Here is a 13769-nt window from a genome sequence, read left to right as displayed (position 1 = left end):
TAACAAAGTTGTAGGAGTAAATAAGGAACCAAACAACCACATAGAATTGCAATTAAGTTGTACGTCTACATTATGAAATGTTTGGAGCAGCGTGATTTCTCCTCGCTCTTTTGCATTTCCGATTCTTGATATCAAAAGTGTGTGTTTTTGGGGTTGTGTTTTTGTTCCAGAAACACTCCCTGGCTGTGAGGGATCAAAGGGTAAGCGCAGTATATTATGGATAGCACTCAACTACACACACACACACACACACACATATGCAGACACACCACACAGTGGGATAGCGGAGGAATATGTGGAATATAATGTGATTGCTGCTCAATTCTTCCATCGTGAGGTCATGGTGTTAAGGTCCAAGTGAGACGAGGATTTGCTAGAAGAAGACTTTCACAGCTGAGTGGAACAGGCCCTGAAATATTAACAGTAAAAATCCATAACGCTTTGACACTCAGTCAGGATAACACCTGACTTGAAAACATTTATTTAACCCTTAACCTCCAGGTTTCCCCTTTTAATTCCCCGTTAAGTAGCACTAGCTGTATACGCAGTCTTTAATTGAAACATTTCAGGTTTGCGGTGCATCATTTTATACATATTTCCTTAAAATTCAGTTTGACACATTTGGCATCTTTGATAAGTTTGGGATCACAGCGAGAATTAAAGATAAAGTTCTGCGGGTTTGAACTATGTTTGGTTGCACAGCAGGAGTGTAAAGACTGCATGACCCTAAGGCACACTGCTGCTTTAACTGTTACTTTAAAAAAAAAAACACATTTATTTTCAGACAACAGAATATAAAAATTCTACTAACAGTGACAGACGACACCTCTTGTCTCCAGTGCATATTCAACTTTTCTAGAATTAGCCACAAAAGAGATTTTTAAACTCAATGAGGCCTCTCAGGAAGGGAAAAAGCTGATTTTCTCTCCGTGTATTGTGACAAGAATCCAACAGTGTACCTGACTTGTTTTAGCAAGATTTAATAAAAAGTATTTATGAAGCATTTGACAGGGTCTTCAAATAGAGACTGGCAGTTAAGCTGTTTTGCTGATATAAAAGATAAAAAACTGACATTTGAATAAATCAAACATCAGCCAATTCTGATATAACTGAAGCTTAATTCTTTACCATATTTACAGAAGAATTCTGAAAAAATACATCATGGCAATTAAATTTCCTGCCACATTAATTACTCCCTATTGTTTTGTTTTTTGTTTGTTTGTTTTTTATACATTTATTTTTCATTTCAAAGTAATTATACTTTCTTGCCATTGTGTAAATGTGATGCTTTGTCTTAAAGAGCCAAACAGTTTTTGAGTTTTCAGATGTATTTCACAGGCTGGTGATGGACTATATGCTGTTTCAGTGTCACTATCACTGTGACAGAAAATGAAATTCTTGTGGAAAACGTTCAGCCTTAAAATCATCATTTGTCAAACATATTCACTGCAGCAGCCTTTCAGTGTTGACAGCTTTGAACCAAAATTAGTGGTCTCAATACTGGCCTTCGGAAAACCCTTACTGTATGAGTCCAACCAAAGTTCATGGTCATTCAGCCCTCTGAGAGACAGAAGGCAGAGGAAAGGCCTGAGAGGAAATGACAGAGAGTGAGAGACGTCGAAAGAGAGAAATGGAAAGAGAGTGAGAGATTCAGGGAGAAGGCAAAGACGCAGAGGGGTGTGGGGTGGGGGACTGATCTTGGAAAGGTTTCGTATATCATAATTATCCCGTTAAGTAACGGCGGAGCGGCCTCCCCGGGGGAATTCGTCTTAAATGGAAGATTTGCAAGGAGAACGGGTCAGAGAGAGAGAGAGAGAGAGAAAAACGGCTTCCAGTCGGCAGGAAATCCTGTTTACATTTACATAATCATATCAACACTCACTTCTTCTTCGTCTCTTTCTTTGGGTGCATTTTCAAAAAAAAAAAAAAAAAAGACAGAGGAAAGAGACAAATGCTAATTCACATAGCCTGGCTCTCTCTGAAGGGAGGGAGGGCTTTAGGCTGCTGCTTGTCGACGTTTGTTGTGGTTGCGGCTTTTTTTTTTTTTTTTTTCTTGCTCTTATTTTCTTAAAAGTGCTGCCAATGTTGGCAAGAACTCGTCTTTTTGAAATCTCTTGCCAGCACCTCCAACCTCCTCTTAACGTCTCTATCGTTCCACCTCATAATGTCTTCTTTGAGTGGGGTTGTCGGACCTTTCGGCCTCTTTCCCTCGTCTCACACACTGAAGAAATGAAAAAAAAAAAGAAAGAAAAGAGAAAAAAAAAGCGGAAGCATAAATAAGGTATGGCATGCACGGCTGTGTGAGTCTTAATTGAGATCTGCTAAGAGCAGGCAGCAGATGTTTGTAGCAGCAACTGTTGAATCATCAGAGACCACTGAAAGCCTGTGAAACCACGTTAAAAAGAAGCCAGGTGCTCCACATTTTTATTTCTCACTTTCTCTGCCTTTTTTCTCTCTTTACATCACAGAAATACTGAAGTGGTGATGCTGAAGTGTGTGTTTGGGGAGTCCGGGAGAAAAAAAAAGAGAGATGAGAAGCAGAAATACATGGGTTATTAGCAATGCTAAACTATTGTAAAGTGTGTGCATCTTAATGTATCTGCCCAAAAGAAAAAAGAATGCCGATTTGAAGCTTAACTAAACATTAACCTGAATTTATTTTAATGTATTCTACTTTTTAGAAAAGTTATCCATTTACACTATATTTGAATATATTTATAAATGTATTTTTCATTTATTATTTAGAGAATGTCAAGTTGAAAAGTTCTCCTTCATGAAGGACTAAAGAATAAATAAGGGTCCTGTGATGCATTCAAGGCCATCAGGATTCAGGTTTGCAAGATTCTTCGCTGATGAATCTCAAAGTGTGACAAAACCACAGTCAGTATGGGAGGAGAGATATATGACTTTAAACCTGTAGTTTTAGGCAATTTAACTGTTAAACCTGCATTTTCAAATTTTAACATCAGTTTGTTAGAGTTTGACACAAATGAATTGATTTATGTCGATTTATATCCAGGAACCAACAAGTATTTATCTGCTGGAATAATACTGCAAAGCTATTTAAATAATATAGCTATTTTAAACTATGCGCAATGTGAGCACAATATAAACTAAAATAAAATCTGTAAATGAGATTTTTACACAGGGCCCCTCTTTAAAACGGGGCCACAAGATTAGGCGATGATGCATCTCCCACCTCCATGTATTCTATGTACAGTAAGGATTGCAAAGTCCAAACAAATCTCAGGTTAATCAAATCATGTACAACCAGTCATCAGACTTAGAACGGGCAGTTACTTGCTTTGCTGGTTGGAAATCCAGTTTTAGTAGCTCTTACTCATTCACTGATTCATGCACAATTTTCCATTTTCTACTCCCCAGTAACTGTTAACACACAATTTACTCAGTAATCCACCTCTAAACTTAGAGGCTGCCTCATTTAAATCACGGCACAAAAGGCCTTCAAATGCATGTCAGATAATTTATTACCTGATCATGTGATTCTTTGAAATGATACAAACTAAAAGCAAACATCAGACTCTTTATATTAGCTGAAAGCTGCTGTAGGAAATTCCACACAGTCAGTGAGAACTAATCGAGATCTTTTCCAGCTTCCATAAATCTTGACTTTTCTTGCCTTAGAGCTCTAACATATGGCAAGCTCCCATACCTTGATATACTTAATTGATGCCCATGTTACAGTTGTTCACAGAGCCCGTATCTCCTCTTCCTCCTCCTCTTCCTCCCTGTCGACTCGAACCAACCCCCCAGCTCTCAGAGCCTCCTTCATCCTCACGTCCTAAACTGCTGTCATTTATTTATCTGTAACATTTGGAAGCTCGGGAGAACTCCTGTGTCCCCCCCCCCCCCCCCCCCCCCCCCCTCCCCCCCTCCCCCTCCTCCCCCTCCTCCACCATGGGAAACAGCGACAGGTTTCTCTGTGATTATAAATGATAGCTGTGATAGCTGGGACTGGGTTGTCATTGCTCTCCTCTCTGTCTGTCTGTCTTGTTAATCTCCCGCTGAAGAGACCTGACTTATTTTTGTCTTTACAATCTGCTTCTTTTATCTCTGGTTTTCTGCCGTTCCGTCCCGGTCTCTGTCTGTTTGATACTTTGGACTGCTGACTCAGCCCTTTTATTCGAGTTGAGCAAATATTTACTGTTAACCGATACCTTTGTAGTGAAGCCACAGATTTGTTCTGTAACAACCTTCAGCTTATATTGTTCTATTTTCTTGCCAAAATGTAGAATTCAAATTTTGCTCTTAATTTGGATGTTGGAAATGCCTGTGAAACAAAATTTGGATCATCTTGACATATTTAAACTCTACTTAGAAGAAGAGACTGATGACATTGTTTGGCCTTTTCAGGCAAACTGTGGGATAAATTAGTCCTAAAAACACTTTGGTTGCACCTGTGATCAAGAAAAAGTTTCCAGAAGGTGGAAAACACTGACATGTCTTTAAATTTTAATGGATATTTTGGCTTCGTTCTTCAAGGTTTAGATTCTCTACTCATACTCTCTATCTCCCCGTCTGTATCTGTCTTTATGAATATTATAGACTTTAGCAGGGCAACACACTGTACTGTTGCCCTATATATACATATTGCCCTATATAATATTGCCCTATTTGCTGCTGTTTCTCTAGTTCATTTTCTCCTCCATCTGTGATCTACATCCTCCATACTGTGTCATCACTCCCCCTTTGTCTTTCTTCTTCTTCCTCTCTCTCAGTCAAATGGATGGGTTTGGGGACACATTTCAATGGCCGATCAACAGACTCTTTCTTCCTTCCCATCTCCCAGCTGGCTTCATGCCACACTGAATTAGTAACCAGATATGTCGCCACCACCGTGCTGGTGCGGATAACACTGTACGCTCCTGGGAGGGCCGTGGCTTGCAGATTAGCGCCTACAATTAATACAAGTGACTCGCAGGAAAGCTGTCCGCTCTCTCCTGTTGGGTAGTTTATTGGTACTTCACTTCAAATGCAAGACGTGGCCAAGACGTTTACAAGGCGCAGCGAAGGAAACAATGTGTGTGTTAAGATTGGTCGGTTTCAAGGATCTGAAAGAATTTGAACTCTGAAGGTCATGATAGGGATTACGTACTACACAGTGTATCATTGTCCTGTGATACAAACTCTTTGTTGGGTTAAAACCTCTAAAATATCAACTTGTATCTGAGGGAAAAAGAATCATCATGTGTTTTGGGGTTTTAAACAGGTGTATGTACTGTACTCTATCAACAGAGAGAATCTTCCCATTGCATAAATAAATCAACAGATTCTAACTTTTCTTCTTCTTCTTTGAAGTAGTAAAATAATAGCAGTGCAATAACAAATAAATTATACTTGTAATTTTTTAAAAGACAGCTTTTAGGAAAGGAAGTAGACATAACAGAACTGTAATGTAAGAAAGACATACAAACCACTCGAAAAAAAAACTACGGAAGGACTGCACTGTAAGTTGAAACACATTTAAGAACGGATAATCACATTAAAGAAACTCTGTAAAGAGAGATATAAAAGGCAGCTGTAGCTGTCTGTGCTCCTCTGGCAGCTTTTTCCAAAGCATACAAGCCCTGATGGAAAAGACAAACTCAGTTTGTCAAAGTGTACAGTACTCATTCACATTCCAGTACAGTACTTTACAGCAGACTGACTCAGACTACAGTACAGCTGAGGACACTAATACAAACATCCACTGGCGTGGCCTTTAGCCTTTGTTCGTATCTTAGAGAATGAGGGAAGGATGTTAGTTCATGTAAGAACAAAGCTTTCCAAAAGAAAAAAGCCAGTTATGAAGCGAATAGTGGCTGCAATCTGTGGAGATGAGATGACCTCACCTCTTCCTGCCCTCCCAAACAAAAGATTCCTTTTCAGAAAAGGATGGACGGTAGTGACGGTTAGGTAACTCGAGAGCTCAAATCCTCGATTTATTTGTGTGAACATGAAGGCAACGTGGAGTTACGGAGTGACAGGCACACACAAAGTTGGGAATGCACACATAGCCACACTCAGAAATGAAAGAAAGAAAACAAGTTCTCCGAAACAACAGCCTTCATCTGACCTTGTTAGCACCAGGGCACATGGGTAATCTGGCAGCTTAATGATTTCTTTCTCTCTTTCTTTCTTTCCCCTCTTTCCCTCTCTCTCTTTTACATTAGACTACAGGCTTTTTCAAAGCACAGTGTGTCACAAGCATTTAAGATGTGGCCTTTTTTCCCCTGCACATTCCAACGCCATTATGTTACATTGTTGCTGAATAAAAGGCCGTATTATGTTCCAGCCCCCCCAGTAAAAGGGCAGAAGTGGACCCAGTTTTTATCTGCTGAACGAATCAATCAGGATTATGTCAGCTGAAAAGAATCACAGACAGCAGTCGCCAGGCACCGTGTCTCTATGTGTCTGAGTGTGTGTGTGTGTGTGTGTGTGTGTATATATACCCTTCTCTGTGTGTAAAGGATGGGAAATTTGCAACGGAGGAAAGCACTTGTTGGTCATGAACAAGCCTGACTTGGTGACAGAGATGTCATTTGGGGTCTAAAAAGCAAGAGGATTTTTTTTTTCTATTTATGTATTTACCCACTCCCCCTTCGACCCACCCCTTTCTCCTCCTCTGTGGGAGGATTGAAAGGGCACTAATTATCATTTCAGCAGAAATGATTAGGAGATCAAACAGGGATCGAATGCCATTTCCTTCCATTAATGCAGGGGGTTTAGAGTGCCTGTCATGGCTTGGCTTGTCCCAGGGCCTGTGGAGAGAAAAAAAAATGACAGGGGGGGAAGAGAAAGGAGGGAAGAATGGAGGATGGAGAAGAGGCTTAAGAGGAGGGGAGCGAGGGAGGGACAGGATGGGACAGGGGTTTGGCAACAGAAAGAGAGAAGAGCTATTCAGTTAAAAGGCCAATGGATTTTGCGAGTGTAAGTTGAAGCCCGGAAAGCCATCAGTTGAAAAGGGGACAATAATAAGAACTACTATTTATTCTTGTGTGATTTTGTGGAAATCTGTGCAGAAACTGAATTCAGGAAAAGTCATAGAGGGACACTGTGAGGTTCTTTTGAAAATTCAATCTGCACTCTGGCCTTTGAAGTGTTAGTACAGAAACACTCTCAGAACACCAGACGCAGTCTTTGGAGGTGCACAGGTGGAACCCTCCTCAACAGACAAGACCAGATGAACAGAACTTAAACAAACTAGGAGATACACTTTGAATTTCTATAAAGTTGGATGACTCACAAGAGATATATATATAAAAAAAACAAAATTCACTGCAGCACAAGCAGCGATATCTTCAGTTTTAGTCCCTAGTATGGCTCCAAACATGCTTGATGCTACAGTTCCAATGATGCAGTTTCATAGAGTCTCTTTTTAAAAGCTCAGTCACACCAGAAAGTGGCTCAGCAAAGTTGATCCGTGCACCCTCACAAGATAGGCATTGCTTGAATCTTGGGCTAGTTGATGAACTGCTGTTGCTAGCGAGCTAATGCCTAACATGCAAGTAAGCAAGCCGGGAACATGCTAGCACTAGTCAGTCACGAGCTTCTCTCTGTTCTGGGCTATTTAATCCTCCCTGGATTGTACATTTATGCCATAAAGAGCTATTGAAGAGGGCAAACTGTCAGTTAGCAAACCATTAACTTAGTCACTATTGGGACAATAAGTTCATATAAATATATATATTTATCCTATCAGGTTCCATCAAAAATTTTCTGCAAGCCATGCTGCTTTTGAGGAGTAACTTATATACCAACAGATGGATGTTTAAATGGACTCACCGTAGTATTTTTTTAGCTAGATAAAGCTCCTCCAGAGCCACAGAGGACGTTATACAACAGGTTTTACAGGCTGAAGGATTCCATATGAAGAGGAAACTGAACGCCCTTTAAAACAGGCCACCAAACCATCAGTTTAACAGACAATCTTCCCGTTATATGACTTTTTGATGATAGGGCTTTTAATTTAATATCTTGGAATTTACTTGATCATATCATTCCCCTATAATAAGGTTCATATTTGAAGGTTTTTAGCGAAATGCAAGACCAAACAAGTGACAGCAACTTGACACCTAACAAAGTTCAAAGTTTCCATTAGAAGATCAAAGAGACTTGAGGTGGATATCAGGAAGATTAGCGAGGAACAGTGAAGTGAAGGGGCAGAATCGAGAGCGCAGATGAGGTTGTGATTGTTTCAGCACGTCAGATGAGAGAAATGTCGAAGAGATTGTGAGAGATGACCTCTGTGTTCATCGCCCATTAATGACCCTGCAGCTCCCAGCTTCATTTTCCCTCTCATCAAAAACATAAAAAAAACATTTCCTCCTGTCTCTAATAGTCATTTCCCCCCGCATTGTATTTATGTATTGAAAAAAAAGGTAATAGATCAAGCACATTCCATTATTCTCTTATAAGATCATTAGCAAATATAATTAGATATGAAAGAAAGTAATTTGGAGAGGAGAGGGGAGAAAAGCGCTATCAGGCAGAGAAGACAGATTGTAGCATCCGAGTGTTTGGGCTTAAATTGCTCGGCGGAGGTATTATCAAACCGGCAATCTTTTAGCCTCAGAAATAGTTTTGGAGACAGAGAGCGAAAGATAGAAAGAGGGCACTAACATTCACTTCATTGTGTTTCCCTAACTGCAATCATTCTTTTTTTTTTTACTTTTTACTTGCCTTTCTTTTTTTTTTCCTCCTCTGAATCTTTCCATCCTGTCATACGCATCACCTCATACTAGACCCCAGAGTTTGCAGCAAAACAAAACTGAGTTTATAAAAAGAAAACAAGTTGACATGGAGTCATCACACACAAAAAACACATTATCACAGACAACAGAAAACAGGTAACCTTTTTTACCCGCCCCTCGCACATATGGATTCGGCTTTTGTATTATTTTTGCAACTTTAAAAAACAGAAATAACACACAAATTGCGTTCCGCCTTGATGTGGCGTCGTGAGGAACCTTTTCGCTGCACATCTTCTCTTGTCTCTCTCTCTCTCGTGCGCCCGCCCGCTCTCCACCCGAACACAGGAGTTTTCGTCACTCTTTGTTGCACCTTAACACCATACTCTGTTTGTCTAATAGGGATCTGAGCCGAAAGCAGACTGAGAGCACAACAATCCTGCTGCGTTTCACTGCAAATTTGATTTTTTTTTTTTTCCCACCCCTTCTTCTTCTTTAGTAATGCTTTGAGGGATTGGGGGAGGGAGGGAGGGTAGGGTGGGAAGGGTGCAGAGGAGGGGCGGCAGGGTGGATGTGGATTTTTCTAGTCTTTTGTGCGAATCACAGGGAATGGTAACTATAAACATCCTGTATTCATTAAAACCATCTAAAAATACAATTTTGGAAGGGGGGGGTAGGTGGGGGGGTGGCAAGGGGGGGGGTGCGCTCACTTCCTTGCCGTTCCTCCTCGGTGTATACAAGCGGGCCGTGTTATGCCTGGTGCCGCTCATATTTACATATTTATAAATACTGGGCTTTACAATGAGCTGGGGCTGTGCCAAGAACAACACTTTCTGCTAGTGTAGGGCCCGGATGCCTGGGAGAGGGAACAAAGGAGCCACAGCCACCTTCAGTGGCACACGGAGGGTTCACAGAGCTCGACTTCATGTAGGTTCTGTTGAAGTCCATATGGGTGGAGATGATGACAGATGATGCATTGCAACCAGGCTACGTTTGATGCCTGTTTATTTAGATGAGACTGGTATACTGTACAGTGCGTTATAACATAGCTGAGAAAGAAATATCAGCAGCATAACATCATTTGGTGAAGGTCAGGTTCTCTCAGCAGCTTCAGGACAGGTCTTAAGAGGCTCTTAACCCACCTGAGATAATGTCATTAGTATCATTTAAAAGAGTCACTTTTGCACAATTGCATGTTTTCTCACTCACCTCTAGTGCAGAGGTTTGCCAACCTTTTTGGTTTTTGACCCCTTCAAAATTAAGCAATGACAACTTGTGAGCCCCTTTTCACCAGTTGAATATGTCTGGTTATAACCAGTGCAACATTTTTCCCCGTGTTTTGTTTGTTTAATCAAATTCACCAAGAGAAAAAACAAAGATCACATGGAAATCTGGCAGAAATACAGTACCAGGCAAAAGTTTGGACACACCTTCCCATTAACTTGAACGAGAAAGCTTGTCAAAACTTTTAACTAGTACTGTATGTTTCTTTTTTCTGCTTTGCCATTCTATTAATCATCTCATGAGCCTTCCTCACATTCATCATGTGGCCTCTTGCTTAGATCATTTTGGTTTTATTTGTCCAGATCTGTCACTGAAATGTCTGCCTCCAATCCGGTAGAAGTGATGGTGAATGGAATTTCTTGTGCTCACAGCAATGAAAATTGAGAAAAAGAAAAAGTGAGTCTCTCCAGAAACATATCCTGGTCGCTGTGGTCGATCCACAGAGCTCGCTGTGCAGAAATCTCACAGCACTACTCTCTGGAACTTCTTTCTACTGAAGTAATAGGCCCTATGAAAGCTGTTTACAGTGTGTTATATGGATTATGCAGGGTAACGTAACAGGGACAATGTTTTTTTTTTGTTTTTTGTTTTTTTCTGCTGTTAGCACCACAAACAAAAGTCCAGCCACCTCTTTTATTCTGGAGTGTAAGCAGAAATCTTTGTGAGAGATAGTTTAAAACCAAGACAAATAAAACCAAAACTGCAGGCATGCTTTTGTAATCTGGGTAAACCAACCCTGTTAGTGGAGAGTTTTACATTTTAGTTCAACCCTAATGGTCATCCAGGATGAAAAGAATAAAGTGCAAAGCCGCTAAAACAAAGGCACCAGCATTTAACAGTCATGTGTTTTAGCTTCAGTATCAAAAAAAAAAAAATGCTGTACAAATGTGCCACAGTACCAGTCTCAAGAATTGAAGGGTGTCGCGCTGCAAAATGCCAGCGTCTACTTGGCGAGTGCCTGTTGTGTGATGTTTTCACAGACTGCTATTAATGTCAGGTGATGCCTCTGAGACCACACACACACACACACACACACGCTTTTTCACATACACACGCACAGTCCACCGTATCCCATGGCGGTCCCCGACACATGCTCAGAGTGCAGTGGTATGCCATTGTTCCATCCTCCTTCCCATTTATCCATTCTGTTAAGCATGACACATGTATTAACAGTGGATGGATCCTGGAGCTGTGTGTCCTCACACCATATGTTTTCCTTTCCTAGGCCCTCACTCCCCTCTAACAACCAGCCCTGTTTCCATCTGCTATCTCTCAACACACCACAAGAGGGCATACTTTTTCATATTGTGTTTCAGGAGCATTGTAGTGATACGAGCATGTAGATTGGTGCTTTTTCTGCCGTCCCTTGGCTCAAATGCGAGGTGATAATAATTGTATCATTTCTATTGAGATAGATTTTGATCAGTATCACACTGTCATCATGTCGCCATCACGTATGCACGCTGCATCGAACCCAAGAAGCGCAAAATCTTTGAAGGAAACAAACAGATAAGCCTTGCATTCAAGTGATAAATGAATGCCAGGCAGGTTTTCTGTGTCTGTGAGGTGCATCTGCCGCCTGCCCGAATGGGAAATTAAAAACTGCGAGGGGAAGTTATGCTAAATCTATAAAGTTGGCCAGGAAATCTCTCCCCCTTCGCAGCGGCAGTTGTTTGGGGAGAAGGAGCACCGTGCTTAAATAATAACATTCCAGGTGGCTTAGTTAATGAACAGTGAAAATCAAATATGGGGCCTAATCTGGAGCTCGTTACAGGAAGTTTCTTTACAGGGAAGTCAAAGGCAGGAAGTGCCCTTGGGGAGAGACTAGACACTTTTTGAAGCTGCAAAACAAGGACACTTTATTTTTGGTTTATTTTAAGTATGGTGGCTTATGGACTTTAAAAAAAATGGCCACAGTAAATCAGGATCGCAAATGTGATGTTTACTGATGAGGTTTTAGTAGTTTTTATACTAAAATAAATAAATAAATGTGTGTTCAGTTGAATCAATTTCTTATTTTGTTCCATACATTCACTACACAGTTGTTGAAACTGAATCTCTCTCTATAGGGAAATAACTGGTCTAAGCGTGCTCTGCTTTGTATACATATGAAGGCTCCAGCGTCTTATTTACTGTCTTAGCTTGCCATCTTGTGGTGAAAGTTGGTTATGAAATCATATTCTCTACTAGTAAAGAATTATAAACTGAGACGTGCTGCAAAAGTGATAAGAAAACACCAGTTAGTGGCAATAAAAGAGTCCATCTCTTCAGTTTACATACTGTGCACCTACAGATAGTCATGTTAATAATGATTTGTTTGATGTAGGTTACAAATAAACGAGCATTAGGAATCAAACTGACCTCATGTATTCCGAATTTTATTTCAAACACTTCCTCTACCAATATCATTACAGTAAAAATGATCTTTTAGTATCACTGGAAGCATCTGAAGCAAGTTATATCGAGCATTAAAAGCAGGAGCCCATATGAGACATAAGTAAATGTTGGCTGCATTATGCAGAGACAGCCACAGAGTTATTACTCAGTGTTGAATCGGGGAGATGTTTTATCATGTTATTAGCGCTTTATTTTCCCTCCGTTATGCCGGCACTTCCTTTCATTTTGATATCCATTTCTGTCCTTGCAAAAGCACAGCTCAAATAAACCCGTGTTTTAATTTGGTTTTGTCAGATTCATAACGCCACTTTAAAAGAACATGACATGCAAATGTGTTCGGTGGCGTTTTATTGCAAAATAATTTTCTAAGAAGTTGCTGAGGGAATGAAAGTCTAGAAAAGAGGGGGAGAAGAGGGGGGACAAGTTGTATTATTTAGTGGCCGCTACTGTGGGACCTAATTACAGTTATGCATTTCTTACTGTCTCACCGAGTCTTAAAACTTTTTTATTAGAATTACTCACTTCACTTCTCATCCACTGTCACACTCCCTGTAACACTTATTGAGCCAACAAACTTGCTTGGAACAAGTATGAAACTACTCCAGTTGTCATAACCATAATGTGTTAGCGTCTCATATCATTTTAGAAATGATTATTTCACCGCACAGCCTATCACAATCTCACAGTGTAAGCTTCTGTGTACAGAAGATGCATAAATAAAATTAGGGAGAAATAAATGGGAGATTTGTATGAGAGATGTAATAATCTCAATACGTTAGATCTGATGAAACCAATGAAAACTCTGCTGACCTTGCTTATTAGGTAAAGAGGAGCTTCTTAACTTGTTAATAGTTATTCACAGCGATTGTTGGAGGGTGGACAGAATAACAGGAACCCCTCGGATGCAATCCAAAACAATACTACCTTTAAGAAGCTTATACTGTCGATTACAGAGATGTGTGGATTCAACCGGACATGTTTGCATTCATCTGTCTTGTTGCTGTATTGAATGTATTTCATTTGAAGGTGTTCCTGATATTGTGTCAACCCTGTTTGTTTAGATACTAACCACATATCATTAGTATATTATTAGTATAGCATTTATACATAACAGTGAAATTCTTGAAAAAGCAATAAAATTTGGGACTGTGAGCTGAGGATGTTTCTGTTGCTGGTCCTATTGTCTCTGTTCTTTTAGAATGTGTACAGCTCATATGATGTATTGAAACTGAATCCTGGAGAGACATTTTAAAGGATCGGTTCACCCAAATTACCAATTACAAATTTCTCACTTATCTCCAGCAGTATTTTCTGGTTTCATTTTTCCAGGGTGGGAGATATCTGTCTTTAATATTTCAGCCACCACAGCAATACAATGGAAGTGAGTGGAAAAATGCT

At 40.2% G+C, this 13769-nt stretch overlaps 1 protein-coding gene across 11 annotated transcripts in view; it reads left to right on the top strand.

Moving 5' to 3' along the window:
* Positions 1 to 13769, top strand: part of znf536 (zinc finger protein 536) — a 364930-nt gene that overhangs the window by 328578 nt on the left and 22583 nt on the right. The window lies entirely within an intron of this gene.

This window comes from Thunnus thynnus, chromosome 1, assembly GCF_963924715.1.
Source record: "Thunnus thynnus chromosome 1, fThuThy2.1, whole genome shotgun sequence".
Classification (NCBI taxonomy): Eukaryota; Metazoa; Chordata; class Actinopteri; order Scombriformes; family Scombridae; genus Thunnus; species Thunnus thynnus.
Note: the sequence above shows the minus strand (reverse complement) of the source record. Positions and strands in the feature narration are given on the sequence as shown.